Raw genomic sequence first — 26,016 nt, forward strand, 5'->3', positions numbered from 1 at the left:
AGTTCATAGTCTGAAGTTGTTGATCTCAATGATGAGTCCAGAAGGCTGTAGAGTGCCTAATCAGAAGATAGGATCTGTTCTTCAAATTTGCATTGGGCTTCACTGGAATATTGCAGCAGGCCGAGGACAGAAATGTAAGCATGAGAGCAAGGTGGTGAATTGAAATGGCTAGCAACAGGAAGATTGTTTGTGGACTCTGCATTTGGTCTCTCCAATGTAGAGGAGCCCACATTGTGACCAGTGAATACAGTAGATTAAATTGAAAAAAAAACACAAGTAAATCGCTGCTTCACCTAGAAGGAATGTTTGGGACCTTGAACAGTGAGGAAAAAGGCTGTAAAGGGACAGATATTACACCTCCTGTGATTGCATGGGAAGGTGCCATAGGAAGGGAATGTGATGTTAGGGGTGATAGAGGAGTGGACCAGGGTGTCACGGAGGGAATGGTCCCTTTGGAATGTTGACAGGGATGAGGGGAAGATGTGTTTGATGGTGACATCATGTTGGAGGTGGTGGGAATGGCAGAGGATGACCTTTTGAATGCAGAGGCGGGTGGAGTGGGAATTGAGGATAAGGGGAATCCTATCGTGGTTCTGGGAGGGAGGGGAAGGGGTGAGGGCAGAAGTGCGGGAAACTAATCACACTGAGTTCAAACAGCTCATTCCCACTAACTGACTGGCAGGCCATGGGAGCAATCCTGTAACATGGGTTGTTCTACACCTTGCCCAGATATAAGCACCAAGGACTCTTCTGAATCTCATTTCCTCGAAATAACATAATCCTTTTCTCAGCACAAATGCTCACATTATTCTCGAAGAGCCTTTGAAGATATCACAAGCTCACCACTCTCAATATGTTTACTGTTCAGAGAGACTTGGACAGCAAGCTTCTTGCAGATCCATTTGGCTCAGCTTTCGACTTATAGATCGGTCAGTTCTCGAGCAAGTGTTTGGCAATTAAAATGAAGATGAGAGGTAACTAAATGACCAAATGAAAACCGACCTGAACATTTGCCTTCACTTCTGCACCTTTTCACCTTGATAGATCTGCTGTTCTTGATCATTTTTAGTTGTACACCGGGCTGCGGAAGTTGAGCATTTTCAAGACGGTTTTATTAAGTGCACCATTTGAACTTATCAGAAGCCCCGATTTTTAAACAGATTACCTGTTAAAAAGAACCCACACTTCACAGTCTGTAACTGTTTTTTATCACTAAGTTAGAGATGGTTGTATAGTTTTTGAAGTGTAATATCGGATCGGATTAAATTTAGTTAATTGATTGCAGGTTTTGAATTTATAATGGCTGGGAAACCAGGTTTGTATTTCTTATCCAGAGCACACAGAAGCTTTTATTGTTCTTAGTTGAGCTTTCCTGTTTGAATATACTCTCTGATTCGTCAGCGTCAGCGCACACAGTACAAAGGAAACCAAATGCGAACCACTAACAGGGACCAATGCAACAGCGATGCTACAAATCACACCCCTGGCACATCGAGCATATCTAAACATTAGCAACCACAACACCACTTACCCAGCAGCAATTATTTGCTGCCAATATGTGTAACATACCTGAAAAGTAAACTCATGTGAATTCAGTGTGAATACTTATCATATTTAAACACAGCACTATTATATCTGTTGCTCGCTGGGTTTACCTTTCCCCTTCACAAGCTACCCTCTGTAACAGAACCTGTCCTTGTGAATCGACCTTTGAAGAAACGAAACATTATTTGGATGTTTTCAAAAGACAATTATAAAGGTCAGATCTTTGATCCCGTCGAACAAACTCCACAAAAAAGAGTTTCCAGCAATTGGATTTGAGACTAAACAATGTCAACACAGTCACCAATAACTTCTTAAAATCATGGTAAGAAGTTTGAAACAACTGCATCCACCTTCAGCGCTGTGGATCTGGAGGGTGGAGAATTATTAGAGACCATTGGGTGGCTTGTTGCCTATTGTATAGAGTGAGTACTGAGATTCCAGTAGAGCTGCGGCAGGCCGATAGCTACTGGAACTGCCGGACCGGGAAAGCTTCGTTTTAGGGAGTGTTTACAAAGAAAAGAAGCGGAAGCGGAAGTACTCCAATAAGTTGGGCAAGTTTTAGTCAGTTCGGTTGTGAATTCTCCACCTAAGACGCAGCGAGACTCGGGCCGATGTGGTAGGAATTTCGTTTTCTTCCCTGTTTCATTTGTTATTTACAACCGAGTGGTTTCTGTATGAAGTTGGAGGAAGTACCGGAACAACAGGAGCGCTAGCACTGAACTGACAGCAGGACCTCACAGAAAGAAAGAGTGAAAGTGAATGAGAGAGAGAGGAGAAAGTGTTAGAGAGTGTGAGGAAAGTGTGAGTCTGTGTGTGTGTGAGAGAGAGGAAAGTGTGAGTGTGTATGTGAGAGGGGGAGAGAGAGAGGAAAGTGTGAGTTTGTAAGTGAGAGAGGGAGAGAAAGTGTGAGTGTATGTGAGAGAGAGAGAGGAAAGTGTGAGTGTATATGTGAAAGAGAGAGAGGAAAGTGAGTGTGTATGTGAGAGAGAGGAAAGTGTGAGTGTGTATGTGAGAGAGAGAGAGGAAAGTGTGAGTGTGTATGTGAGAGAGAGAGAGAGGAAAGTGTGAGTGTGTATGTGAGAGAGAGAGGAAAGTGTGAGTGTGTATGTGAGAGAGAGAGGAAAGTGTGAGTGTGTATGTGAGAGAGAGAGAGGAAAGTGTGAGTGTGTATGTGAGAGAGAGAGAGGAAAGTGTGAGTGTGTATGTGAGAGAGAGAGAGGAAAGTGTGAGTGTGTATTTGAGAGAGAGAGGAAAGTGTGAGTGTGTATGTGAGAGAGAGAGAGGAAAGTGTGAGTGTGTATGAGAGAGAGAGGAAAGTGTGAGTGTGTATGAGAGAGAGAGGAAAGTGTGAGTGTGTATGAGAGAGAGAGGAAAGTGTGAGTGTGTATGAGAGAGAGAGGAAAATGTGAGTGTGTATATGAGAGAGAGAGAGGAAAGTGTGAGTGTGTATGAGAGAGAGAGGAAAGTGTGAGTGTGTATGAGAGAGAGAGGAAAGTGTGAGTGTGTATGAGAGAGAGAGGAAAGTGTGAGTGTGTATGTGAGAGAGAGAGAGGAACGTGTGAGTGTGTATGTGAGAGAGAGAGAGGAAAGTGTGAGTGTGTATGTGAGAGAGAGAGAGAGAGAGGAAAGTGTGAGTGTGTATGTGAGAGAGAGAGAGAGGAAAGTGTGAGTGTGTATGTGAGAGAAAGAGAGAGGAAAGTGTGAGTGTGTATGTGAGAGAAAGAGAGAGGAAAGTGTGAGTGTGTATGTGAGAGAGAGAGAGGAAAGTGTGAGTGTGTATGTGAGAGAGAGAGAGAGAGGAAAGTGTGAGTGTGTATGTGAGAGAGAGAGGAAAGTGTGAGTGTGTATGTGAGAGAGAGAGAGAGGAAAGTGTGAGTGTGTATGTGAGAGAGAGAGAGAGGGAAGTGTGAGTGTGTATGTGAGAGAGAGAGAGAGGGAAGTGTGAGTGTGTATGTGAGAGAGAGAGAGAGAGGAAAGTGTGAGTGTGTATGTGAGAGAGAGAGGAAAGTGTGAGTGTGTATGTGAGAGAGAGAGAGGAAAGTGTGAGTGTGTATGTGAGAGAGAGAGAGAGAGAGGAAAGTGTGAGTGTGTATGTGAGAGAGAGAGAGAGGAAAGTGTGAGTGTGTATGTGAGAGAGAGAGAGAGGAAAGTGTGAGTGTGTATGTGAGAGAGAGAGAGGAAAGTGTGAGTGTGTATGTGAGAGAGAGAGAGAGGAAAGTGTGAGTGTGTATGTGAGAGAGAGAGAGGAAAGTGTGAGTGTGTATGTGAGAGAGAGAGAGGAAAGTGTGAGTGTGTATGTGAGAGAGAGAGAGGAAAGTGTGAGTGTGTATGTGAGAGAGAGAGAGGAAAGTGTGAGTGTGTATGTGAGAGAGAGATAGAGGAAAGTGTGAGTGTGTATGTGAGAGAGAGGAAAGTGTGAGTGTGTATATGAGAGAGAGAGAGGAAAGTGTGAGTGTGTATGTGAGAGAGAGAGAGAGGGGAAAGCGTGTGTGTGCGAGTGAGCGAGAGAGAGGGGAAAGCGTGTGTGTGCGAGTGAGCGAGAGAGAGGGGAAAGCGTGTGTGCGTGCGACTGAGTGAGAGAGAGGGGAAAGCGTGTGTGCGTGCGACTGAGTGAGAGAGAGGGGAAAGCGTGTGTGCGTGCGAGTGAAAGAGGGGAAAGCGTGTGTGTGCAAGTGAGTGAGAGAGAAGGGAAAGCGTGTGTGTGCGAGTGAGTGAGAGAGAGGGGAAAGCGTGTGTGTGCGAGTGAGTGAGAGAGAGGGGAAAGCGTGTGTGTGCGAGTGAGCGAGAGAGGGGAAAGCGTGTGCGTGCGAGTGAGTGAGAGAGAGGGGAAAGCGTGTGTGCGTACGAGTGAAATAGGGGAAAGCGTGTGTGTGCGAGTGATTGAGAGAGAGGGGAAAGCGTGTGTGTGCGAGTGAGTGAGAGAGAGGGGAAAGCGTGTGCGAGTGAGTGAGAGAGAGGGGAAAGCGTGTGTGTGCGAGTGAGAGAGAGGGGAAAGCGTGTGTGTGCGAGTGAGCGAGATAGAGGGGAAAGCGTGTGCCAGCGAGTGAGTGAGAGAGAGGGGAAAGCGTGTGTGTGTGCGAGTGAGTGAGAGAGAGGGGAAAGCGTGTGTGTGTGCGAGTGAGTGAGAGAGAGGGGAATGCGTGTGTGTGTGCGTGAGTGAGAGAGAGGGGAAAGCGTGTGTGTGTGCGAGTGAGTGAGAGAGAGGGGAAAGCGTGTGTGTGTGCGAGTGAGTGAGAGAGAGGGGAAAGTGTGTGTGTGCGAGTGAGTGAGAGAGAGGGGAAAGTGTGCGTGTGCGTGAGTGAGAGAGGGGGAAAGCGTGAGTGTGTGCGCGAGTGAGTGAGAGAGAGGGGAAAGCGTGTGTGTGTGTGCGCGAGTGAGTGAGAGAGGGGAAAGCGTGTGTGTGCGCGAGTGAGTGAGAGAGAGGGGAAAGCGTGTGTGTGTGCGAGTGAGTGAGAGAGAGGGGAAAGCGTGTGTGTGTGCGAGTGAGTGAGAGAGAGGGGAAAGTGGGTGTGTGCGTGAGTGAGAGAGGGGGAAAGTGTGAGTGTGTGCGCGAGTGAGTGAGAGAGAGGGGAAAGCGTGTGTGTGTGTGCGCAAGTGAGTGAGAGAGAGGGGAAAGCGTGTGTGTGCGCGAGTGAGAGAGAGAGAGGGGAAAGCGTGTGTGTGTGTGCGCAAGTGAGTGAGAGAGAGGGGAAAGCGTGTGTGTGCGCGAGTGAGAGAGAGAGGGGAAAGCGTGTGTGTGCGCGAGTGAGTGAGAGAGAGGGGAAAGCGTGTGTGTGTGCGTGAGTGAGAGAGAGGGGAAAGCATGTGTGTGTGTGCGAGTGAGTGAGAGAGAGGGGAAAGCGTGTGTATGTGTGCGCGAGTGAGTGAGAGAGAGGAGAAAGCGTGTGTGTGTGCGAGTGAGTGAGAGAGAGGGGGAAAGCGTGTGTGTGCGAGCGAGTGAGAGGGGAAAAGTGTGTGTGTGTGCGCGAGTGGGAGACAGAGAGGAGAGCACGCAGGCGCGAGTGAGTTAGGGGAAGGGCGCGAGCGGGGAAGGGCGCTGGCGCGAGCGAGAGAGGGCGCGGGCACGAGTGGGAGAGGGAAGGGCGAGCGGGAGAGGGGAGGGCAAGCGGGAGAGGGGAGGGTGTGGGCGAGTCGGAGAGGGGAGGGTGAGCTGGAGGGAGCGGGAGAGGGGAGGGAGCGGGAGAGCAGGAGAGGGGAGGGCGCGGGCGAGCGAGAGAGAGAGGGCAAACTGTGTATGTGTGTGAGAGAGAGAGGGCAAACTGTGTATGTGTGTGAGAGAGAGGAAAGTGAGTGTGTGTGTGTGTGTGTGTGAGAGAGAGGAAAGTGAGTGTGTGTGTGTGTGAGAGAGGAAAGTGAGTGTGTGTGTGTGTGAGAGAGAGGAAAGTGAGTGTGTGTGTGTGTGAGAGAGGAAAGTGAGTGTGTGTGTGTGTGTGTGAGAGAGGAAAGTGAGTGTGTGTGTGTGAGAGAGGAAAGTGAGTGTGTGTGTGTGTGTGTGAGAGAGGAAAGTGAGTGTGTGTGTGTGTGTGAGAGAGGAAAGTGAGTGTGTGTGTGTGTGAGAGAGAGGAAAGTGAGTGTGTGTGTATGTGTGAGAGAGAGGAAAGTGAGTGTGTGTATGTGTGAGAGAGAGGAAAGTGAGTGTGTGTATGTGAGACAGATAGAGGAAAGTGTGAGTGTGTATGTGAGAGAGATAGAGGAAAGTGTGAGTGTGTATGTAAGAGAGAGAGAGGAAATTGTGAGTGTGTATGTGAGAGAGAGAAAGTGTGAGTGTGTATGTGAGAGAGAGAGAGAGAGGAAAGTGTGAGTGTGTATGTGAGAGAGAGAGAGAGAGGAAAGTGTGAGTGTGTATGTGTGAGAGAGAGTGAGAGAGAGGAAAGTGTGAGTGGTTATGTGTGAGAGAGAGAGAGGAAAGTGTGAGTGTGTATGTGAGAGAGAGAGAGAGGAAAGTGTGAGTGTGTATGTGAGAGAGAGAGAGGAAAGTGTGAGTGTGTATGTGAGAGAGAGAGAGAGGAAAGTGTGAGTGTGTATGTGAGAGAGAGAGGAAAGTGTGAGTGTGTATGTGAGAGAGAGAGGAAAGTGTGAGTGTGTATGTGAGAGAGAGAGAGAAGAAAGTGTGAGTGTGTATGTGAGAGAGAGAGAGAGGAAAGTGTGAGTGTGTATGTGAGAGAGAGAGGAAAGTGTGAGTGTGTATGTGAGAGAGAGGGGAAAGTGTGAGTGTGTATGTGAGAGAGAGAGAGAAGAAAGTGTGAGTGTGTATGTGAGAGAGAGAGAGAGGAAAGTGTGAGTGTGTATGTGAGAGAGAGAGAGAGGAAAGTGTGAGTGTGTATGTGAGAGAGAGGAAAGTGTGAGTGTGTATATGAGAGAGAGAGGGGAAAGTGTGAGTGTGTATGTGAGAGAGAGAGAGAGGGGAAAGCGTGTGTGTGCAAGTGAGCGAGAGAGAGGGGAAAGCGTGTGTGCGTGCGACTGAGTGAGAGAGAGGGGAAAGCGTGTGTGCGTGCGACTGAGTGAGAGAGAGGGGAAAGCATGTGTGCGTGCGAGTGAAAGAGGGGAAAGCATGTGTGTGCGAGTGAGTGAGAGAGAGGGGAAAGCGTGTGTGTGCGAGTGAGTGAGAGAGAGGGGAAAGCGTGTGTGTGCGAGTGAGCGAGAGAGAGGGGAAAGCGTGTGTGTGCGAGTGAGCGAGAGAGAGGGGAAAGCGTGTGTGTGCGAGTGAGCGAGAGAGAGGGGAAAGCGTGTGTGTGCGAGTGAGCGAGAGAGAGGGGAAAGCGTGTGTGTGCGAGTGAGCGAGAGAGAGGGGAAAGCGTGTGTGTGCGAGTGAGCGAGAGAGAGAGGAAAGCGTGTGTGCATGCGAGTGAGCGAGAGAGAGGGGAAAGCGTGTGTGCGTGCGAGTGAGCGAGAGAGAGAGGAAAGCGTGTGTGCATGCGAGTGAGCGAGAGAGAGGGGAAAGCGTGTGTGTGTGCGAGTGAGTGAGAGAGAGGGGAAAGCGTGTGTGTGTGCGAGTGAGTGAGAGGGGAAAGCGTGTGTGTGTGCGAGTGAGTGAGAGGGGAAAGCGTGTGTGCGTGCGAGTGAGTGAGAGAGAGGGGAAAGCGTGTGTGTGTGCGAGTGAGTGAGAGAGAGGGGAAAGCGTGTGTGTGCGAGTGAGTGAGAGAGAGGGGAAAGCGTGTGTGTGTGCGTGAGTGAGAGAGAGGGGAAAGCGTGTGTGTGTGCGAGTGAGTGAGAGAGAGGGGAAAGCGTGTGTGTGAGTGAGTGAGAGAGAGGGAAAGCGTGTGTGTGAGTGAGTGAGAGAGGGGGAAAGCGTGTGTGTGAGTGAGAGAGGGGGAAAGCGTGTGTGTGCGCGAGTGAGTGAGAGAGGGGGAAAGCGTAAGTGTGTGCGCGAGTGAGAGAGAGAGGGGAAAGCGTGTGTGTGTGCGTGAGTGAGAGAGAGGGGAAAGCGTGTGTGTGTGCGAGTGAGTGAGAGAGAGGGGAAAGCGCGTGTGTGTGTGCGTGAGTGAGAGAGGGGGAAAGCGTGAGTGTGTGCGCGAGTGAGTGAGAGAGAGGGGAAAGCGTGTGTGTGTGTGCGCGAGTGAGTGAGAGAGGGGAAAGCGTGTGTGTGCGCGAGTGAGTGAGAGAGAGGGGAAAGCGTGTGTGTGTGCGAGTGAGTGAGAGAGAGGGGAAAGCGTGTGTGTGTGCGAGTGAGTGAGAGAGAGGGGAAAGTGGGTGTGTGCGTGAGTGAGAGAGGGGGAAAGTGTGAGTGTGTGCGCGAGTGAGTGAGAGAGAGGGGAAAGCGTGTGTGTGTGTGCGCAAGTGAGTGAGAGAGAGGGGAAAGCGTGTGTGTGCGCGAGTGAGAGAGAGAGAGGGGAAAGCGTGTGTGTGTGTGCGCAAGTGAGTGAGAGAGAGGGGAAAGCGTGTGTGTGCGCGAGTGAGAGAGAGAGGGGAAAGCGTGTGTGTGCGCGAGTGAGTGAGAGAGAGGGGAAAGCGTGTGTGTGTGCGTGAGTGAGAGAGAGGGGAAAGCATGTGTGTGTGTGCGAGTGAGTGAGAGAGAGGGGAAAGCGTGTGTATGTGTGCGCGAGTGAGTGAGAGAGAGGAGAAAGCGTGTGTGTGTGCGAGTGAGTGAGAGAGAGGGGAAAGCGTGTGTGTGCGAGCGAGTGAGAGGGGAAAAGTGTGTGTGTGTGCGCGAGTGGGAGACAGAGAGGAGAGCACGCAGGCGCGAGTGAGTTAGGGGAAGGGCGCGAGCGGGGAAGGGCGCTGGCGCGAGCGAGAGAGGGCGCGGGCACGAGTGGGAGAGGGAAGGGCGAGCGGGAGAGGGGAGGGCAAGCGGGAGAGGGGAGGGTGTGGGCGAGTCGGAGAGGGGAGGGTGAGCTGGAGGGAGCGGGAGAGGGGAGGGAGCGGGAGAGCAGGAGAGGGGAGGGCGCGGGCGAGCGAGAGAGAGAGGGCAAACTGTGTATGTGTGTGAGAGAGAGAGGGCAAACTGTGTATGTGTGTGAGAGAGAGGAAAGTGAGTGTGTGTGTGTGTGAGAGAGAGGAAAGTGAGTGTGTGTGTGTGTGAGAGAGAGGAAAGTGAGTGTGTGTGTGTGTGAGAGAGAGGAAAGTGAGTGTGTGTGTGTGTGAGAGAGGAAAGTGAGTGTGTGTGTGTGTGTGTGAGAGAGGAAAGTGAGTGTGTGTGTGTGTGTGTGAGAGAGGAAAGTGAGTGTGTGTGTGTGTGTGTGAGAGAGGAAAGTGAGTGTGTGTGTGTGTGAGAGAGAGGAAAGTGAGTGTGTGTGTATGTGTGAGAGAGAGGAAAGTGAGTGTGTGTATGTGTGAGAGAGAGGAAAGTGAGTGTGTGTATGTGAGACAGATAGAGGAAAGTGTGAGTGTGTATGTGAGAGAGATAGAGGAAAGTGTGAGTGTGTATGTAAGAGAGAGAGAGGAAATTGTGAGTGTGTATGTGAGAGAGAGAAAGTGTGAGTGTGTATGTGAGAGAGAGAGAGAGAGGAAAGTGTGAGTGTGTATGTGAGAGAGAGAGAGAGAGGAAAGTGTGAGTGTGTATGTGTGAGAGAGAGTGAGAGAGAGGAAAGTGTGAGTGGTTATGTGTGAGAGAGAGAGAGGAAAGTGTGAGTGTGTATGTGAGAGAGAGAGAGAGAGGAAAGTGTGAGTGTGTATGTGAGAGAGAGAGAGAGGAAAGTGTGAGTGTGTATGTGAGAGAGAGAGAGAGGAAAGTGTGAGTGTGTATGTGAGAGAGAGAGGAAAGTGTGAGTGTGTATGTGAGAGAGAGAGGAAAGTGTGAGTGTGTATGTGAGAGAGAGAGAGAAGAAAGTGTGAGTGTGTATGTGAGAGAGAGAGAGAGGAAAGTGTGAGTGTGTATGTGAGAGAGAGAGGAAAGTGTGAGTGTGTATGTGAGAGAGAGGGGAAAGTGTGAGTGTGTATGTGAGAGAGAGAGAGAAGAAAGTGTGAGTGTGTATGTGAGAGAGAGAGAGAGGAAAGTGTGAGTGTGTATGTGAGAGAGAGAGAGAGGAAAGTGTGAGTGTGTATGTGAGAGAGAGGAAAGTGTGAGTGTGTATATGAGAGAGAGAGGGGAAAGTGTGAGTGTGTATGTGAGAGAGAGAGAGAGGGGAAAGCGTGTGTGTGCAAGTGAGCGAGAGAGAGGGGAAAGCGTGTGTGCGTGCGACTGAGTGAGAGAGAGGGGAAAGCGTGTGTGCGTGCGACTGAGTGAGAGAGAGGGGAAAGCATGTGTGCGTGCGAGTGAAAGAGGGGAAAGCATGTGTGTGCGAGTGAGTGAGAGAGAGGGGAAAGCGTGTGTGTGCGAGTGAGTGAGAGAGAGGGGAAAGCGTGTGTGTGCGAGTGAGCGAGAGAGAGGGGAAAGCGTGTGTGTGCGAGTGAGCGAGAGAGAGGGGAAAGCGTGTGTGTGCGAGTGAGCGAGAGAGAGGGGAAAGCGTGTGTGTGCGAGTGAGCGAGAGAGAGGGGAAAGCGTGTGTGTGCGAGTGAGCGAGAGAGAGGGGAAAGCGTGTGTGTGCGAGTGAGCGAGAGAGAGAGGAAAGCGTGTGTGCATGCGAGTGAGCGAGAGAGAGGGGAAAGCGTGTGTGCGTGCGAGTGAGCGAGAGAGAGAGGAAAGCGTGTGTGCATGCGAGTGAGCGAGAGAGAGGGGAAAGCGTGTGTGTGTGCGAGTGAGTGAGAGAGAGGGGAAAGCGTGTGTGTGTGCGAGTGAGTGAGAGGGGAAAGCGTGTGTGTGTGCGAGTGAGTGAGAGGGGAAAGCGTGTGTGCGTGCGAGTGAGTGAGAGAGAGGGGAAAGCGTGTGTGTGTGCGAGTGAGTGAGAGAGAGGGGAAAGCGTGTGTGTGCGAGTGAGTGAGAGAGAGGGGAAAGCGTGTGTGTGTGCGTGAGTGAGAGAGAGGGGAAAGCGTGTGTGTGTGCGAGTGAGTGAGAGAGAGGGGAAAGCGTGTGTGTGAGTGAGTGAGAGAGAGGGGAAAGCGTGTGTGTGAGTGAGTGAGAGAGGGGGAAAGCGTGTGTGTGAGTGAGAGAGGGGGAAAGCGTGTGTGTGCGCGAGTGAGTGAGAGAGGGGGAAAGCGTAAGTGTGTGCGCGAGTGAGAGAGAGAGGGGAAAGCGTGTGTGTGTGCGTGAGTGAGAGAGAGGGGAAAGCGTGTGTGTGTGCGAGTGAGTGAGAGAGAGGGGAAAGCGCGTGTGTGTGCGAGTGAGTGAGAGAGAGGGGAAAGTGTGTGTGTGCGTGAGTGAGAGAGAGGGGAAAGCGTGTGTGTGTGCGAGTGAGTGAGAGAGAGGGGAAAGCGTGTGTGTGAGTGAGTGAGAGAGAGGGGAAAGCGTGTGTGTGAGTGAGTGAGAGAGAGGGGAAAGCGTGTGTGTGAGTGAGTGAGAGAGGGGGAAAGCGTGTGTGTGAGTGAGAGAGGGGGAAAGCGTGTGTGTGAGTGAGAGAGGGGGAAAGCGTGTGTGTGCGCGAGTGAGTGAGAGAGGGGGAAAGCGTAAGTGTGTGCGCGTGTGAGTGAGAGAGAGGGGAAAGCGTGTGTGTGTGCGTGAGTGAGAGAGAGGGGAAAGCGTGTGTGTGTGCGAGTGAGTGAGAGAGAGGGGAAAGCGCGTGTGTGTGCGAGTGAGTGAGAGAGAGGGGAAAGTGTGTGTGTGCGTGAGTGAGAGAGAGAGAGGGGAAAGCGTGTGTGTGTGTGTGCGCGAGTGAGTGAGAGAGAGGGGAAAGAGTGTGTGTGTGCGCGAGTGAGTGAGAGAGAGGGGAAAGCATGTGTGTGTGTGCGCGAGTGAGTGAGAGAGAGGGGAAAGAGTGTGTGTGTGCGCGAGTGAGTGAGAGAGAGGGGAAAGCATGTGTGTGTGTGTGCGCGAGTGAGTGAGAGAGAGGGGAAAGCATGTGTGTGTGTGCGAGTGAGTGAGAGAGAGGGGAAAGCGTGTGTATGTGTGCGCGAGTGAGTGAGAGAGAGGAGAAAGCGTGTGTGTGTGCGAGTGAGTGAGAGAGAGGGGAAAGCGTGTGTGTGCGAGCGAGTGAGAGGGGAAAAGCGTGTGTGTGTGCGTGAGTGGGCGACAGAGAGGAGAGCACGCGGGCGCGAGTGAGTTAGGGGAAGGGCGCGAGCGGGGAAGGGCGCTGGCGCAAGCGAGAGAGGGCGCGGGCACGAGCGGGAGAGGGGAGGGCGAGCGGGAGAGGGGAGGGCAAGCGGGAGAGGGGAGGGCGTGGGAGAGGGGAGGGCGAGCTGGAGGGAGCGGGAGAGGGGAGGGAGCGGGAGAGCGGGAGAGGGGAGGGCGCGGGCGAGCGAGAGAGAGAGGGCAAACTGTGTATGTGTGTGAGAGAGAGAGGGCAAACTGTGTATGTGTGTGAGAGAGAGGAAAGTGAGTGTGTGTGTGTGTGTGAGAGAGAGGAAAGTGAGTGTGTGTGTGTGTGAGAGAGGAAAGTGAGTGTGTGTGTGTGTGAGAGAGAGGAAAGTGAGTGTGTGTGTGTGTGAGAGAGGAAAGTGTGTGTGTGAGAGAGGAAAGTGTGTGTGTGAGAGAGGAAAGTGTGTGTGAGAGAGAGGAAAGTGTGTGTGAGAGAGAGGAAAGTGTGTGTGAGAGAGAGGAAAGTGTGTGTGAGAGAGAGGAAAGTGTGTGTGTGAGAGGGGAAAGTGTGTGTGTGAGAGGGGAAAGTGTGTGTGTGTGTGAGAGGGGAAAGTGTGTGTGTGTGTGAGAGTGGAAATTGTGTGTGTGAGAGTGGAAAGTGTGTGTGTGAGAGAGGAAAGTGTGTGTGTGAGAGAGGAAAGTGTGTGTGTGAGAGAGGAAAGTGTGTGTGTGAGAGAGGAAAGTGTGTGTGTGAGAGAGGAAAGTGTGTGTGTGAGAGAGGAAAGTGTGTGTGTGAGAGAGGAAAGTGTGTGTGTGAGAGAGGAAAGTGTGTGTGTGAGAGAGGAAAGTGTGTGTGTGAGAGAGGAAAGTGTGTGTGTGAGAGAGGAAAGTGTGTGTGTGAGAGAGGAAAGTGTGTGTGTGAGAGAGGAAAGTGTGTGTGTGAGAGAGGAAAGTGTGTGTGTGAGAGAGGAAAGTGTGTGTGTGAGAGAGGAAAGTGTGTGTGTGAGAGAGGAAAGTGTGTGTGTGAGAGAGGAAAGTGTGTGTGTGAGAGAGGAAAGTGTGTGTGTGAGAGAGGAAAGTGTGTGTGTGAGAGAGGAAAGTGTGTGTGTGAGAGAGGAAAGTGTGTGTGTGAGAGAGGAAAGTGTGTGTGTGAGAGAGGAAAGTGTGTGTGTGAGAGAGGAAAGTGTGTGTGTGAGAGAGGAAAGTGTGTGTGTGAGAGAGGAAAGTGTGTGTGTGAGAGAGGAAAGTGTGTGTGTGAGAGAGGAAAGTGTGTGTGTGAGAGAGGAAAGTGTGTGTGTGAGAGAGGAAAGTGTGTGTGTGAGAGAGGAAAGTGTGTGTGTGAGAGAGGAAAGTGTGTGTGTGAGAGAGGAAAGTGTGTGTGTGAGAGAGGAAAGTGTGTGTGTGAGAGAGGAAAGTGTGTGTGTGAGAGAGGAAAGTGTGTGTGTGAGAGAGGAAAGTGTGTGTGTGAGAGAGGAAAGTGTGTGTGTGAGAGAGGAAAGTGTGTGTGTGAGAGAGGAAAGTGTGTGTGTGAGAGAGGAAAGTGTGTGTGTGAGAGAGGAAAGTGTGTGTGTGAGAGAGGAAAGTGTGTGTGTGAGAGAGGAAAGTGTGTGTGTGAGAGAGGAAAGTGTGTGTGTGAGAGAGGAAAGTGTGTGTGTGAGAGAGGAAAGTGTGTGTGTGTGAGAGAGAGGAAAGTGTGTGTGTGTGTGTGAGAGAGGAAAGTGTGTGTGTGTGTGTGAGAGAGGAAAGTGTGTGTGTGTGTGTGAGAGAGGAAAGTGTGTGTGTGTGTGTGAGAGAGGAAAGTGTGTGTGTGTGTGTGTGAGAGAGGAAAGTGTGTGTGTGTGTGTGTGTGAGAGAGGAAAGTGTGTGTGTGTGTGTGTGTGAGAGAGGAAAGTGTGTGTGTGTGTGTGTGTGAGAGAGGAAAGTGTGTGTGTGTGTGTGTGAGAGAGAGGAAAGTGTGTGTGTGTGTGTGAGAGAGAGAGGAAAGTGTGTGTGTGTGTGTGTGAGAGAGAGGAAAGTGTGTGTGTGTGTGAGAGAGAGAGGAAAGTGTGTGTGTGTGTGTGTGAGAGAGAGGAAAGTGTGTGTGAGAGAGAGGAAAGTGTGTGTGAGAGAGAGGAAAGTGTGTGTGAGAGAGAGGAAAGTGTGTGTGAGAGAGAGGAAAGTGTGTGTGAGAGAGAGGAAAGTGTGTGTGAGAGAGAGGAAAGTGTGTGTGAGAGAGAGGAAAGTGTGTGTGAGAGAGAGGAAAGTGTGTGTGAGAGAGAGGAAACTTTGTGAGAGAGAGAGGACAGTGTGTGTGCGAGAGAGAGGAGTGTGTGTGTGAGAGAGAGGAAAGTGTGTGTGAGAGAGAGGAGAGTGTGTGTGAGAGAGAGGAAGTGTGTGTGAGAGAGAGGAAAGTGTGTGTGAGAGAGAGGAGAGAGTGTGTTTGAGAGAGAGGAAAGTGTGTGTGAGAGAGAGGAAAGTGTGTGTGAGAGAGAGGGAAAGTGTGTGTGTGAGAGAGGAAAGTGTGTGTGTGAGAGAGGAAAGTGTGTGTGTGAGAGAGGAAAGTGTGTGTGTGAGAGAGGAAAGTGTGTGTGTGAGAGAGGAAAGTGTGTGTGTGAGAGAGGAAAGTGTGTGTGTGAGAGAGGAAAGTGTGTGTGTGAGAGAGGAAAGTGTGTGTGTGAGAGAGGAAAGTGTGTGTGTGTGTGAGAGAGGAAAGTGTGTGTGTGTGTGAGAGAGAGGAAAGTGTGTGTGTGTGTGAGAGAGAGGAAAGTGTGTGTGTGTGTGAGAGAGAGGAAAGTGTGTGTGTGTGTGAGAGAGAGGAAAGTGTGTGTGTGTGTGAGAGAGAGGAAAGTGTGTGTGTGTGTGAGAGAGAGGAAAGTGTGTGTGTGTGTGAGAGAGAGGAAAGTGTGTGTGTGTGTGAGAGAGAGGAAAGTGTGTGTGTGTGTGAGAGAGAGGAAAGTGTGTGTGTGTGTGAGAGAGAGGAAAGTGTGTGTGTGTGTGAGAGAGAGGAAAGTGTGTGTGTGTGTGAGAGAGAGGAAAGTGTGTGTGTGTGTGAGAGAGAGGAAAGTGTGTGTGTGTGTGAGAGAGAGGAAAGTGTGTGTGTGTGTGAGAGAGAGGAAAGTGTGTGTGTGTGTGAGAGAGAGGAAAGTGTGTGTGTGTGTGAGAGAGAGGAAAGTGTGTGTGTGTGTGAGAGAGAGGAAAGTGTGTGTGTGTGTGAGAGAGAGGAAAGTGTGTGTGTGTGTGAGAGAGAGGAAAGTGTGTGTGTGTGTGAGAGAGAGGAAAGTGTGTGTGTGTGTGAGAGAGAGGAAAGTGTGTGTGTGTGTGAGAGAGAGGAAAGTGTGTGTGTGTGTGAGAGAGAGGAAAGTGTGTGTGTGTGTGAGAGAGAGGAAAGTGTGTGTGTGTGTGAGAGAGAGGAAAGTGTGTGTGTGTGTGAGAGAGAGGAAAGTGTGTGTGTGTGTGAGAGAGAGGAAAGTGTGTGTGTGTGTGAGAGAGAGGAAAGTGTGTGTGTGTGTGAGAGAGAGGAAAGTGTGTGTGTGTGTGAGAGAGAGGAAAGTGTGTGTGTGTGTGAGAGAGAGGAAAGTGTGTGTGTGTGTGAGAGAGAGGAAAGTGTGTGTGTGTGTGAGAGAGAGGAAAGTGTGTGTGTGTGTGAGAGAGAGGAAAGTGTGTGTGTGTGTGAGAGAGAGGAAAGTGTGTGTGTGTGTGAGAGAGAGGAAAGTGTGTGTGTGTGTGAGAGAGAGGAAAGTGTGTGTGTGTGTGAGAGAGAGGAAAGTGTGTGTGTGTGTGTGAGAGAGAGGAAAGTGTGTGTGTGTGTGAGAGAGAGGAAAGTGTGTGTGTGTGTGAGAGAGAGGAAAGTGTGTGTGTGTGTGAGAGAGAGGAAAGTGTGTGTGTGTGTGAGAGAGAGGAAAGTGTGTGTGTGTGTGAGAGAGAGGAAAGTGTGTGTGTGTGTGAGAGAGAGGAAAGTGTGTGTGTGTGTGAGAGAGAGGAAAGTGTGTGTGTGTGTGAGAGAGAGGAAAGTGTGTGTGTGTGTGAGAGAGAGGAAAGTGTGTGTGTGTGTGAGAGAGAGGAAAGTGTGTGTGTGTGTGAGAGAGAGGAAAGTGTGTGTGTGTGTGAGAGAGAGGAAAGTGTGTGTGTGTGTGAGAGAGAGGAAAGTGTGTGTGTGTGTGAGAGAGAGGAAAGTGTGTGTGTGTGTGAGAGAGAGGAAAGTGTGTGTGTGTGTGAGAGAGAGGAAAGTGTGTGTGAGAGAGAGGAAAGTGTGTGTGTGAGAGAGGAAAGTGTGTGTGTGAGAGAGGAAAGTGTGTGTGTGAGAGAGGAAAGTGTGTGTGTGAGAGAGGAAAGTGTGTGTGTGAGAGAGGAAAGTGTGTGTGTGAGAGAGGAAAAGTGTGTGTGAGAGAGAGGAAAGTGTGTGTGAGAGAGAGGAAAGTGTGTGTGAGAGAGAGGAAAGTGTGTGTGAGAGAGAGGAAAGTGTGTGTGAGAGAGAGGAAAGTGTGTGTGAGAGAGAGGAAAGTGTGTGTGAGAGAGAGGAAAGTGTGTGTGTGAGAGAGAGGAAAGTGTGTGTGAGAGAGAGGAAAGTGTTTGTGAGAGAGAGGAAAGTGTGTGTGTGTTTGTGTGTGTGTGAGAGAGGAAATTGTGTGTGTGTGTGAGAGAGGAAAGTGTGTGTGTGTGTGTGAGAGAGGAAAGTGTGTGTGTGTGTGTGAGAGAGGAAAGTGTGTGTGTGTGTGAGAGAGAGGAAAGTGTGTGTGTGTGTGAGAGAGAAGAAAGTGTGTGTGAGAGGAGAGAGGAAAGTGTGTGTGTGTGAGAGAGGAAAGTGTGTGTGTGAGAGAGGAAAGTGTGTGTGTGAGAGAGGAAAGTGTGTGTGTGAGAGAGGAAGTGTGTGTGTGAGAGAGGAAAGGTGTGTGTGAGAGAGAGGAAAGTGTGTGTGAGAGAGAGGAAAGTGTGTGTGAGAGAGGAAAGTGTGTGTGAGAGAGAGGAAAGTGTGTGTGAGAGAGAGGGAAAGTGTGGTGTGTGAGAGAGGAAAGTGTTTGTGAGAGGAGGAAAGTGTGTGTGTGTGTGTGAGAGAGGAAAGTGTGTGTGTGTGTGAGAGAGAGGAAAGTGTGTGTGTGTGTGTGTGAGAGAGGAAAGTGTGTGTGTGTGGTGAGAGGGAAAGTGTGTGTGTGTGTGTGTGGAGAGAGGAAAGTGTGTGTGTGTGTGGAGAGAGGAAATGTGTGTGTGTGTGTGTGAGAGAGGAAAGTGTGTGTGTGTGTGAGAGAGAGGAAAGTGTGTGTGTGTGTGAGAGAGAAGAAAGTGTGTGTGAGAGAGAGGAAAGTGTGTGTGTGAGAGAGGAAAGTGTGTGTGTGAGAGAGGAAAGTGTGTGTGTGTGAGAGAGGAAAGTGTGTGTGTGAGAGAGGAAAGTGTGTGTGAGAGAGAAGGAAAAGTGTGTGTGAGAGAGAGGAAAGTGTGTGTGAGAGACAGGAGAGTGTGTGTGAGAGAGAGGAAAGTGTGTGTGAGAGAGAGGAAAGTGTGTGTGAGAGAGGAGAGTTTGTGTGAGAGAGAGGAAAGTGTGTGTGAGAGAGAGGAAAGTGTGTGTGAGAGAGAGGAAAGTGTGTGTGTGAGAGAGGAAAGTGTTTGTGAGAGAGAGGAAAGTGTGTGTGTGTGTGTGAGAGAGGAAAGTGTGTGTGTGTGTGTGAGAGAGGAAAGTGTGTGTGTGTGTGAGAGAGGAAAGTGTGTGTGTGTGTGTGTGAGAGAGGAAAGTGTGTGTGTGTGTGTGAGAGAGGAAAGTGTGTGTGTGTGTGTGAGAGAGGAAAGTGTGTGTGTGTGAGAGAGGAAAGTGTGTGTGTGTGAGAGAGGAAAGTGTGTGTGTGTGAGAGAGGAAAGTGTGTGTGTGTGTGTGAGAGAGGAAAGTGTGTGTGTGTGAGAGAGGAAAGTGTGTGTGTGTGTGTGAGAGAGGAAAGTGTGTGTGTGTGTGTGAGAGAGGAAAGTGTGTGTGTGTGTGTGTGAGAGAGGAAAGTGTGTGTGTGTGTGAGAGAGGAAAGTGTGTGTGTGTGTGTGTGAGAGAGGAAAGTGTGTGTGTGTGTGTGAGAGAGGAAAGTGTGTGTGTGAGAGAGAGGAAAGTGTGTGTGTGTGAGAGAGAGGAAAGTGTGTGTGTGTGTGAGAGAGGAAAGTGTGTGTGTGTGTGAGAGAGGAAAGTGTGTGTGTGTGTGTGAGAGAGGAAAGTGTGTGTGTGTGTGTGAGAGAGGAAAATGTGTGTGTGTGTGAGAGAGAGGAAAGTGTGCGTGTGTGTGTGTGTGAGAGAGGAAAGTGTGTGTGTGTGTGTGTGTGTGTGTGTGTGTGAGAGAGGAAAGTGTGTGTGTGTGTGTGTGTGTGTGAGAGAGGAAAGTGTGTGTGTGTGTGTGAGAGAGAGGAAAGTGTGTGTGTGTGTGTGTGTGTGAGAGAGGAAAGTGTGTGTGTGTGAGAGAGGAAAGTGTGTGTGTGTGAGAGAGGAAAGTGTGTGTGTGAGAGAGGAAAGTGTGTGTGTGAGAGAGGAAAGTGTGTGTGTGAGAGAGGAAAGTGTGTGTGTGAGAGAGGAAAGTGTGTGTGTGAGAGAGGAAAGTGTGTGTGTGAGTGTGTGAGAGAGGAAAGTGTGTGTGTGTGTGTGTGAGAGAGGGAAAGTGTGTGTGTGTGAGAGAGGAAAGTGTGTGTGTGTGAGAGAGGAAAGTGTGTGTGTGTGAGAGAGGAAAGTGTGTGTGTGTGAGAGAGGAAAGTGTGTGTGTGTGTGAGAGAGGAAAGTGTGTGTGTGTGTGAGAGAGGAAAGTGTGTGTGTGTGTGTGTGAGAGAGGAAAGTGTGTGTGTGTGTGAGAGAGAGGAAAGTGTGTGTGTGTGTGTGATAGAGGAAAGTGTGTGTGTGTGTGAGAGAGGAAAGTGAGTGTGTGTGTGTGTGTGTGTGTGAGAGGGAAGTGTGTGTGTGTGAGAGAAGAAAAGTGTGTGTGTGTGAGAGAGGAAAGTGTGTGTGTGTGAGAGAGGAAAGTGTGTGTGTGTGTGTGTGTGTGTGTGAGAGAGGAAAGTGTGTGTGTGTGTGTGAGAGAGGAAAGTGTGTGTGTGTGTGTGAGAGAGAGGAAAGTGTGTGTGTGTGTGAGAGAGAGGAAAGTGTGTGTGTGTGTGAGAGAGAGGAAAGTGTGTGATGGAGAGAGTGTGTGTGTGAGAGAGAGGAGAATGTGTGTGAGAGAGAGAGAAGAGTGTGTGGGAGAGAGGAAAGTGTGTGTGTGAGAGGAAAGTGTGTGTGTGAGAGGAAAGTGTGTGTGAGAGAGAGGAAAGTGTGTGTGAGAGAGAGGAAAGTGTGTGTGAGAGAGAGGAAAGTGTGTGTGAGAGAGAGGAAAGTGTGTGTGAGAGAGAGGAAAGTGTGTGTGAGAGAGAGGAAAGTGTGTGTGAGAGAGAGGAAAGTGTGTGTGAGAGAGAGGAAAGTGTGTGTGAGAGAGAGGAAAGTGTGTGTGAGAGAGAGGAAAGTGTGTGTGTGAGAGAGAGGAAAGTGTGTGTGTGAGAGAGGAAAGTGTTTGTGAGAGAGAGGAAAGTGTGTGTGTGTGTGTGAGAGAGGAAAGTGTGTGTGTGTGTGAGAGAGGAAAGTGTGTGTGTGTGTGAGAGAGGAAAGTGTGTGTGTGTGTGAGAGAGAGGAAAGTGTGTGTGTGTGTGAGAGAGAGGAAAGTGTGTGTGTGTGTGTGAGAGAGGAAAGTGTGTGTGTGTGTGTGTGTGTGAGAGAGGAAAGTGTGTGTGTGTGTGTGAGAGAGGAAAGTGTGTGTGTGTGTGTGTGAGAGAGGAAAGTGTGTGTGTGTGTGTGTGAGAGAGGAAAGTGTGTGTGTGTGTGTGTGTGAGAGAGGAAAGTGTGTGTGTGTGTGTGTGAGAGAGGAAAGTGTGTGTGTGTGTGTGTGAGAGAGGAAAGTGTGTGTGTGTGTGTGTGAGAGAGGAAAGTGTGTGTGTGTGTGTGTGAGAGAGGAAAGTGTGTGTGTATGTGTGTGAGAGAGGAAAGTGTGTGTGTGTGTGTGAGAGAGGAAAGTGTGTGTGTGTGAGAGAGGAAAGTGTGTGTGTGTGTGTGTGAGAGAGGAAAGTGTGTGTGTGTGTGTGAGAGAGGAAAGTGTGTGTGTGTGTGAGAGAGGAAAGTGTGTGTGTGTGAGAGAGGAAAGTGTGTGTGTGTGAGGAGGAAAGTGTGTGTGTGTGTGAGAGAGGAAAGTGTGTGTGTGTGTGAGAGAGGAAAGTGTGTGTGTGTGTGAGAGAGGAAAGTGTGTGTGTGTGTGTGAGAGAGGAAAGTGTGTGTGTGTGTGAGAGAGGAAAAGTGTGTGTGTGTGTGTGAGAGAGAGGAAAATGTGTGTGTGTGAGAGAGGAAAGTGTGTGTGTGTGAGAGAGGAAAGTGTGTGTGTGTGTGTGTGTGAGAGAGGAAAGTGTGTGTGTGTGTGTGTGAGAGAGGAAAGTGTGTGTGTGTGTGTGTGAGAGAGAGGAAAGTGTGTGTGTGTGTGAGAGAGAGAGGAAAGTGTGTGTGTGTGTGTGTGATAGAGGAAAGTGTGTGTGTGTGTGAGAGAGGAAAGTGTGTGTGTGTGTGTGTGTGTGAGAGAGGAAAGTGTGTGTGTGTGTGTGAGAGAGGAAAGTGTGTGTGTGTGTGTGTGAGAGAGGAAAGTGTGTGTGTGAGAGAGGAAAGTGTGTGTGTGAGAGAGGAAAGTGTGTGTGAGAGAGGAAAGTGTGTGTGTGAGAGAGGAAAGTGTGTGTGTGTGTGTGTGTGAGAGAGGAAAAGTGTGTGTGTGTGTGTGAGAGAGAGGAAAGTGTGTGTGTGTGTGAGAGAGAGGAAAGTGTGTGTGAGAGAGAAGAAAGTGTGTGTGAGAGAGAGGAAAGTGTGTGTGAGAGAGAGGAAAGTGTGTGTGTGAGAGAGGAAAGTGTGTGTGTGAGAGAGGAAAGTGTGTGTGAGAGAGAGGAAAGTGTGTGTGAGAGAGAGGAAAGTGTGTGTGAGAGAGAGGAAAGTGTGTGTGAGAGAGAGGAAAGTGTGTGTGAGAGAGAGGAAAGTGTGTGTGAGAGAGAGGAAAGTGTGTGTGAGAGAGAGGAAAGTGTGTGTGAGAGAGAGGAAAGTGTGTGTGAGAGAGAGGGAAAGTGTGTGTGAGAGAGAGGAAAGTGTGTGTGAGAGAGAGGAAAGTGTGTGTGAGAGAGAGGACAGTGTGTGTGAGAGAGAGGAAAGTGTGTGTGAGAGAGAGGAAAGTGTGTGTGAGAGAGAGGAAAGTGTGTGTGAGAGAGGAAAGTGTGTGTGAGTGAGAGAGAGGAAAGTGTGTGTGTGTGAGAGAGAGGAAAGTGTGTGTGTGTGAGAGAGAGGAAAGTGTGTGTGTGTGAGAGAGAGGAAAGTGTGTGTGTGTGAGTGAGAGGAAAGTGTGTGTGTGTGTGTGTGTGAGTGAGAGGAAAGTGTGTGTGTGTGTGTGTGAGTGAGAGGAAAGTGTGTGTGTGTGAGAGAGAGGAAAGTGTGTGTGTGTGAGAGAGAGGAAAGTGTGTGTGTGTGAGAGAGAGAGGAAAGTGTGTGTGTGTGAGAGGGAGAGAGGTGATTGTGTGTGTTTGTTAGAGAGAGAGAGGAAAGTGTGTGTGTGTGTGTGTGATAGAGGAAAGTGTGTGTGTGTGTGAGAGAGGAAAGTGTGTGTGTGTGTGTGTGTGAGAGAGGAAAGTGTGTGTGTGTGAGAGAGAGAGGAAAGTGTGTGTGTGTGTGTGTGAGAGAGGAAAGTGTGTGTGTGAGAGAGGAAAGTGTGTGTGTGAGAGAGGAAAGTGTGTGTGTGAGAGAGGAAAGTGTGTGTGTGAGAGAGGAAAGTGTGTGTGTGTGTGAGAGAGAGGAAAGTGTGTGTGTGTGTGAGAGAGAGGAAGTGTGTGTGTGTGTGAGGAGAGAGGAAAAGTGTGTGTGAGAGAGAAGAAAGTGGGTGTGTGAGAGAGAAGTGTGTGTTGTGAGAGAGGAAAGTGTGTGTGGGAGAGAGGAAGTGTGTGTGTGAGAGAGGAAAGTGTGTGTGTGAGAGAGGAAAGTGTGTGTGTGAGAGAGGAAAGTGTGTGTGTGAGAGAGGAAAGTGTGTGTGTGAGAGAGGAAAGTGTGTGTGTGAGAGAGGAAAGTGTAGTGTGTGAGAGAGGAATTGTGTGTGTGTGAGAGAGGAAAGTGTGTGTGTGAGAGAGGAAAGTGTGTGTGTGAGAGAGGAAAGTGTGTGTGTGAGAGAGAAAAGTGTGAGTGTGAGAGAGAAAGTGTGTGTGTGAGAGAGAAAGTGTGTGTGGTGAGAGAGGAATGTGTGTGTCGTGAGAGAGGAAAGTGTGTGTGTGAGAGAGGAAGTGTGTGTGTGAGAGAGGAAAGTGTGTGTGTGAGAGAGGAAGTGTGTGTGTGAGAGAGGAAAGTGTGTAGTGAGAGAGGAAAGTGTGTGTGTGAGAGAGGAAAGTGTGTGTGTGAGAGAGGAAAGTGTGTGTGTGAGAGAGGAAAGTGTGTGTGTGAGAGAGGAAAGTGTGTGTGTGTGAGAGAGGAAAGTGTGTGTGTGAGAGAGAGGAAAGTGTGTGTGTGAGAGAGAGGAAAGTGTGTGTGTGTGTGAGAGAGAGAGGAAAGTGTGTGTGTGTGTGTGAGAGAGAGGAAAGTGTGTGTGAGAGAGAGGAAAGTGTGTGTGAGAGAGAGGAAAGTGTGTGTGAGAGAGAGGAAAGTGTGTGTGAGAGAGAGGAAAGTGTGTGTGAGAGAGAGGAAAGTGTGTGTGTGAGAGAGGGAAAGTGTGTAGTGAGAGAGAGGAAAGTGTGTGTGAGAGAGAGGAAAGGAGTGTGTGTGAGAGAGAGGAAAGTGTGTGTGAGAGAGAGGAAAGTGTGTTGTGAGAGAGAGGAAAGGAGTGTGTGAGAGAGAGGAAAGTGTGTGTGTGTGTGAGAGAGGAAAGTGTGTGTGTGTGTGAGAGAGGAAAGTGTGTGTGTGTGAGAGAGGAAAGTGTGTGTGTGTGAGAGAGGAAAGTGTGTGTGTGTGAGAGAGGAAAGTGTGTGTGTGTGAGAGAGGAAAGTGTGTGTGTGTGAGAGAGGAAAGTGTGTGTGTGTGTGAGAGAGGAAAGTGTGTGTGTGTGAGAGAGGAAAGTGTGTGTGTGTGTGTGAGAGAGGAAAGTGTGTGTGTGTGTGAGAGAGGAAAGTGTGTGTGTGTGTGTGTGAGAGAGGAAAGTGTGTGTGTGTGTGTGAGAGAGGAAAGTGTGTGTGTGTGTGTGTGAGAGAGAGGAAAGTGTGTGTGTGTGAGAGAGAGGAAAGTGTGTGTGTGTGTGAGAGAGGAAAGTGTGTGTGTGTGTGAGAGAGGAAAGTGTGTGTGTGTGTGTGAGAGAGGAAAGTGTGTGTGTGTGTGTGAGAGAGGAAAATGTGTGTGTGTGTGAGAGAGGAAAGTGTGCGTGTGTGTGTGTGTGAGAGAGGAAAGTGTGTGTGTGTGTGTGTGTGTGTGTGTGTGTGTGAGAGAGGAAAGTGTGTGTGTGTGTGAGAGAGGAAAGTGTGTGTGTGTGTGAGAGAGGAAAGTGTGTGTGTGTGTGTGAGAGAGGAAAGTGTGTGTGTGTGTGTGAGAGAGGAAAATGTGTGTGTGTGTGAGAGAGGAAAGTGTGCGTGTGTGTGTGTGTGAGAGAGGAAAGTGTGTGTGTGTGTGTGTGTGTGTGTGTGTGTGAGAGAGGAAAGTGTGTGTGTGTGTGTGTGTGTGTGAGAGAGGAAAGTGTGTGTGTGTGAGAGAGGAAAGTGTGTGTGTGAGAGAGGAAAGTGTGTGTGTGAGAGAGGAAAGTGTGTGTGTGAGAGAGGAAAGTGTGTGTGTGAGAGAGGAAAGTGTGTGTGTGAGAGAGGAAAGTGTGTGTGTGTGTGTGTGAGAGAGGAAAGTGTGTGTGTGTGTGTGAGAGAGGAAAGTGTGTGTGTGTGAGAGAGGAAAGTGTGTGTGTGTGAGAGAGGAAAGTGTGTGTGTGTGAGAGAGGAAAGTGTGTGTGTGTGTGAGAGAGGAAAGTGTGTGTGTGTGTGAGAGAGGAAAGTGTGTGTGTGTGTGTGTGAGAGAGGAAAGTGTGTGTGTGTGTGAGAGAGAGGAAAGTGTGTGTGTGTGTGTGATAGAGGAAAGTGTGTGTGTGTGTGAGAGAGGAAAGTGTGTGTGTGTGTGTGTGTGTGAGAGAGGAAAGTGTGTGTGTGTGTGAGAGAGGAAAGTGTGTGTGTGTGAGAGAGGAAAGTGTGTGTGTGTGAGAGAGGAAAGTGTGTGTGTGTGTGTGTGTGTGTGTGAGAGAGGAAAGTGTGTGTGTGTGTGTGAGAGAGGAAAGTGTGTGTGTGTGTGAGAGAGAGGAAAGTGTGTGTGTGTGTGAGAGAGAGGAAAGTGTGTGTGTGTGTGAGAGAGAGGAAAGTGTGTGTGAGAGAGAGGAAAGTGTGTGTGAGAGAGAGGAAAGTGTGTGTGAGAGAGAGGAAAGTGTGTGTGTGAGAGAGGAAAGTGTGTGTGTGAGAGGAAAGTGTGTGTGTGAGAGGAAAGTGTGTGTGAGAGAGAGGAAAGTGTGTGTGAGAGAGAGGAAAGTGTGTGTGAGAGAGAGGAAAGTGTGTGTGAGAGAGAGGAAAGTGTGTGTGAGAGAGAGGAAAGTGTGTGTGAGAGAGAGGAAAGTGTGTGTGAGAGAGAGGAAAGTGTGTGTGAGAGAGAGGAAAGTGTGTGTGAGAGAGAGGAAAGTGTGTGTGAGAGAGAGGAAAGTGTGTGTGAGAGAGAGGAAAGTGTGTGTGTGAGAGAGGAAAGTGTTTGTGAGAGAGAGGAAAGTGTGTGTGTGTGTGTGTGAGAGAGGAAAGTGTGTGTGTGTGTGAGAGAGGAAAGTGTGTGTGTGTGAGAGAGAGGAAAGTGTGTGTGTGTGTGAGAGAGAGGAAAGTGTGTGTGTGTGTGAGAGAGAGGAAAGTGTGTGTGTGTGTGTGAGAGAGGAAAGTGTGTGTGTGTGTGTGAGAGAGGAAAGTGTGTGTGTGTGTGTGAGAGAGGAAAGTGTGTGTGTGTGTGTGAGAGAGGAAAGTGTGTGTGTGTGTGTGTGTGAGAGAGGAAAGTGTGTGTGTGTGTGTGTGAGAGAGGAAAGTGTGTGTGTGTGTGTGTGAGAGAGGAAAGTGTGTGTGTGTGTGTGTGTGTGAGAGAGGAAAGTGTGTGTGTGTGTGTGTGTGAGAGAGGAAAGTGTGTGTGTATGTGTGTGAGAGAGGAAAGTGTGTGTGTGTGTGAGAGAGGAAAGTGTGTGTGTGTGTGAGAGAGGAAAGTGTGTGTGTGTGTGTGAGAGAGGAAAGTGTGTGTGTGTGTGTGAGAGAGGAAAGTGTGTGTGTGTGTGAGAGAGGAAAGTGTGTGTGTGTGTGAGAGAGGAAAGTGTGTGTGTGTGAGAGAGGAAAGTGTGTGTGTGTGAGAGAGGAAAGTGTGTGTGTGTGTGAGAGAGGAAAGTGTGTGTGTGTGTGAGAGAGGAAAGTGTGTGTGTGTGTGAGAGAGGAAAGTGTGTGTGTGTGTGAGAGAGGAAAGTGTGTGTGTGTGTGAGAGAGGAAAGTGTGTGTGTGTGTGAGAGAGGAAAGTGTGTGTGTGTGTGTGAGAGAGAGGAAAATGTGTGTGTGTGAGAGAGGAAAGTGTGTGTGTGTGAGAGAGGAAAGTGTGTGTGTGTGAGAGAGGAAAGTGTGTGTGTGTGTGTGTGAGAGAGGAAAGTGTGTGTGTGTGTGTGTGAGAGAGAGGAAAGTGTGTGTGTGTGTGAGAGAGAGAGGAAAGTGTGTGTGTGTGTGTGTGATAGAGGAAAGTGTGTGTGTGTGTGAGAGAGGAAAGTGTGTGTGTGTGTGTGTGTGTGAGAGAGGAAAGTGTGTGTGTGTGTGTGAGAGAGGAAAGTGTGTGTGTGTGTGTGAGAGAGAGGAAAGTGTGTGTGTGAGAGAGGAAAGTGTGTGTGTGAGAGAGGAAAGTGTGTGTGTGAGAGAGGAAAGTGTGTGTGTGAGAGAGGAAAGTGTGTGTGTGTGTGTGTGAGAGAGGAAAGTGTGTGTGTGTGTGTGAGAGAGAGGAAAGTGTGTGTGTGTGTGAGAGAGAGGAAAGTGTGTGTGAGAGAGAAGAAAGTGTGTGTGAGAGA

General features: G+C 49.7%; 1 protein-coding gene across 1 annotated transcript in view; it reads left to right on the forward strand.

The window, feature by feature from the left end:
• The first annotated feature begins 2,068 nt into the window (after window positions 1-2,068).
• itprid2 (ITPR interacting domain containing 2) overlaps window positions 2,069-26,016 on the forward strand; it is a 318,082-nt gene continuing 294,134 nt past the window's right edge. The window contains exon 1 of the mRNA XM_041200974.1: window positions 2,069-2,161. The gene's annotated coding sequence lies outside the window, so the exon portion shown is untranslated. The remainder of the gene's footprint in view (window positions 2,162-26,016) is intronic.

The sequence above is a fragment of the Carcharodon carcharias genome, chromosome 12 (genome assembly GCF_017639515.1).
Source record: "Carcharodon carcharias isolate sCarCar2 chromosome 12, sCarCar2.pri, whole genome shotgun sequence".
Taxonomy (NCBI): Eukaryota; Metazoa; Chordata; class Chondrichthyes; order Lamniformes; family Lamnidae; genus Carcharodon; species Carcharodon carcharias.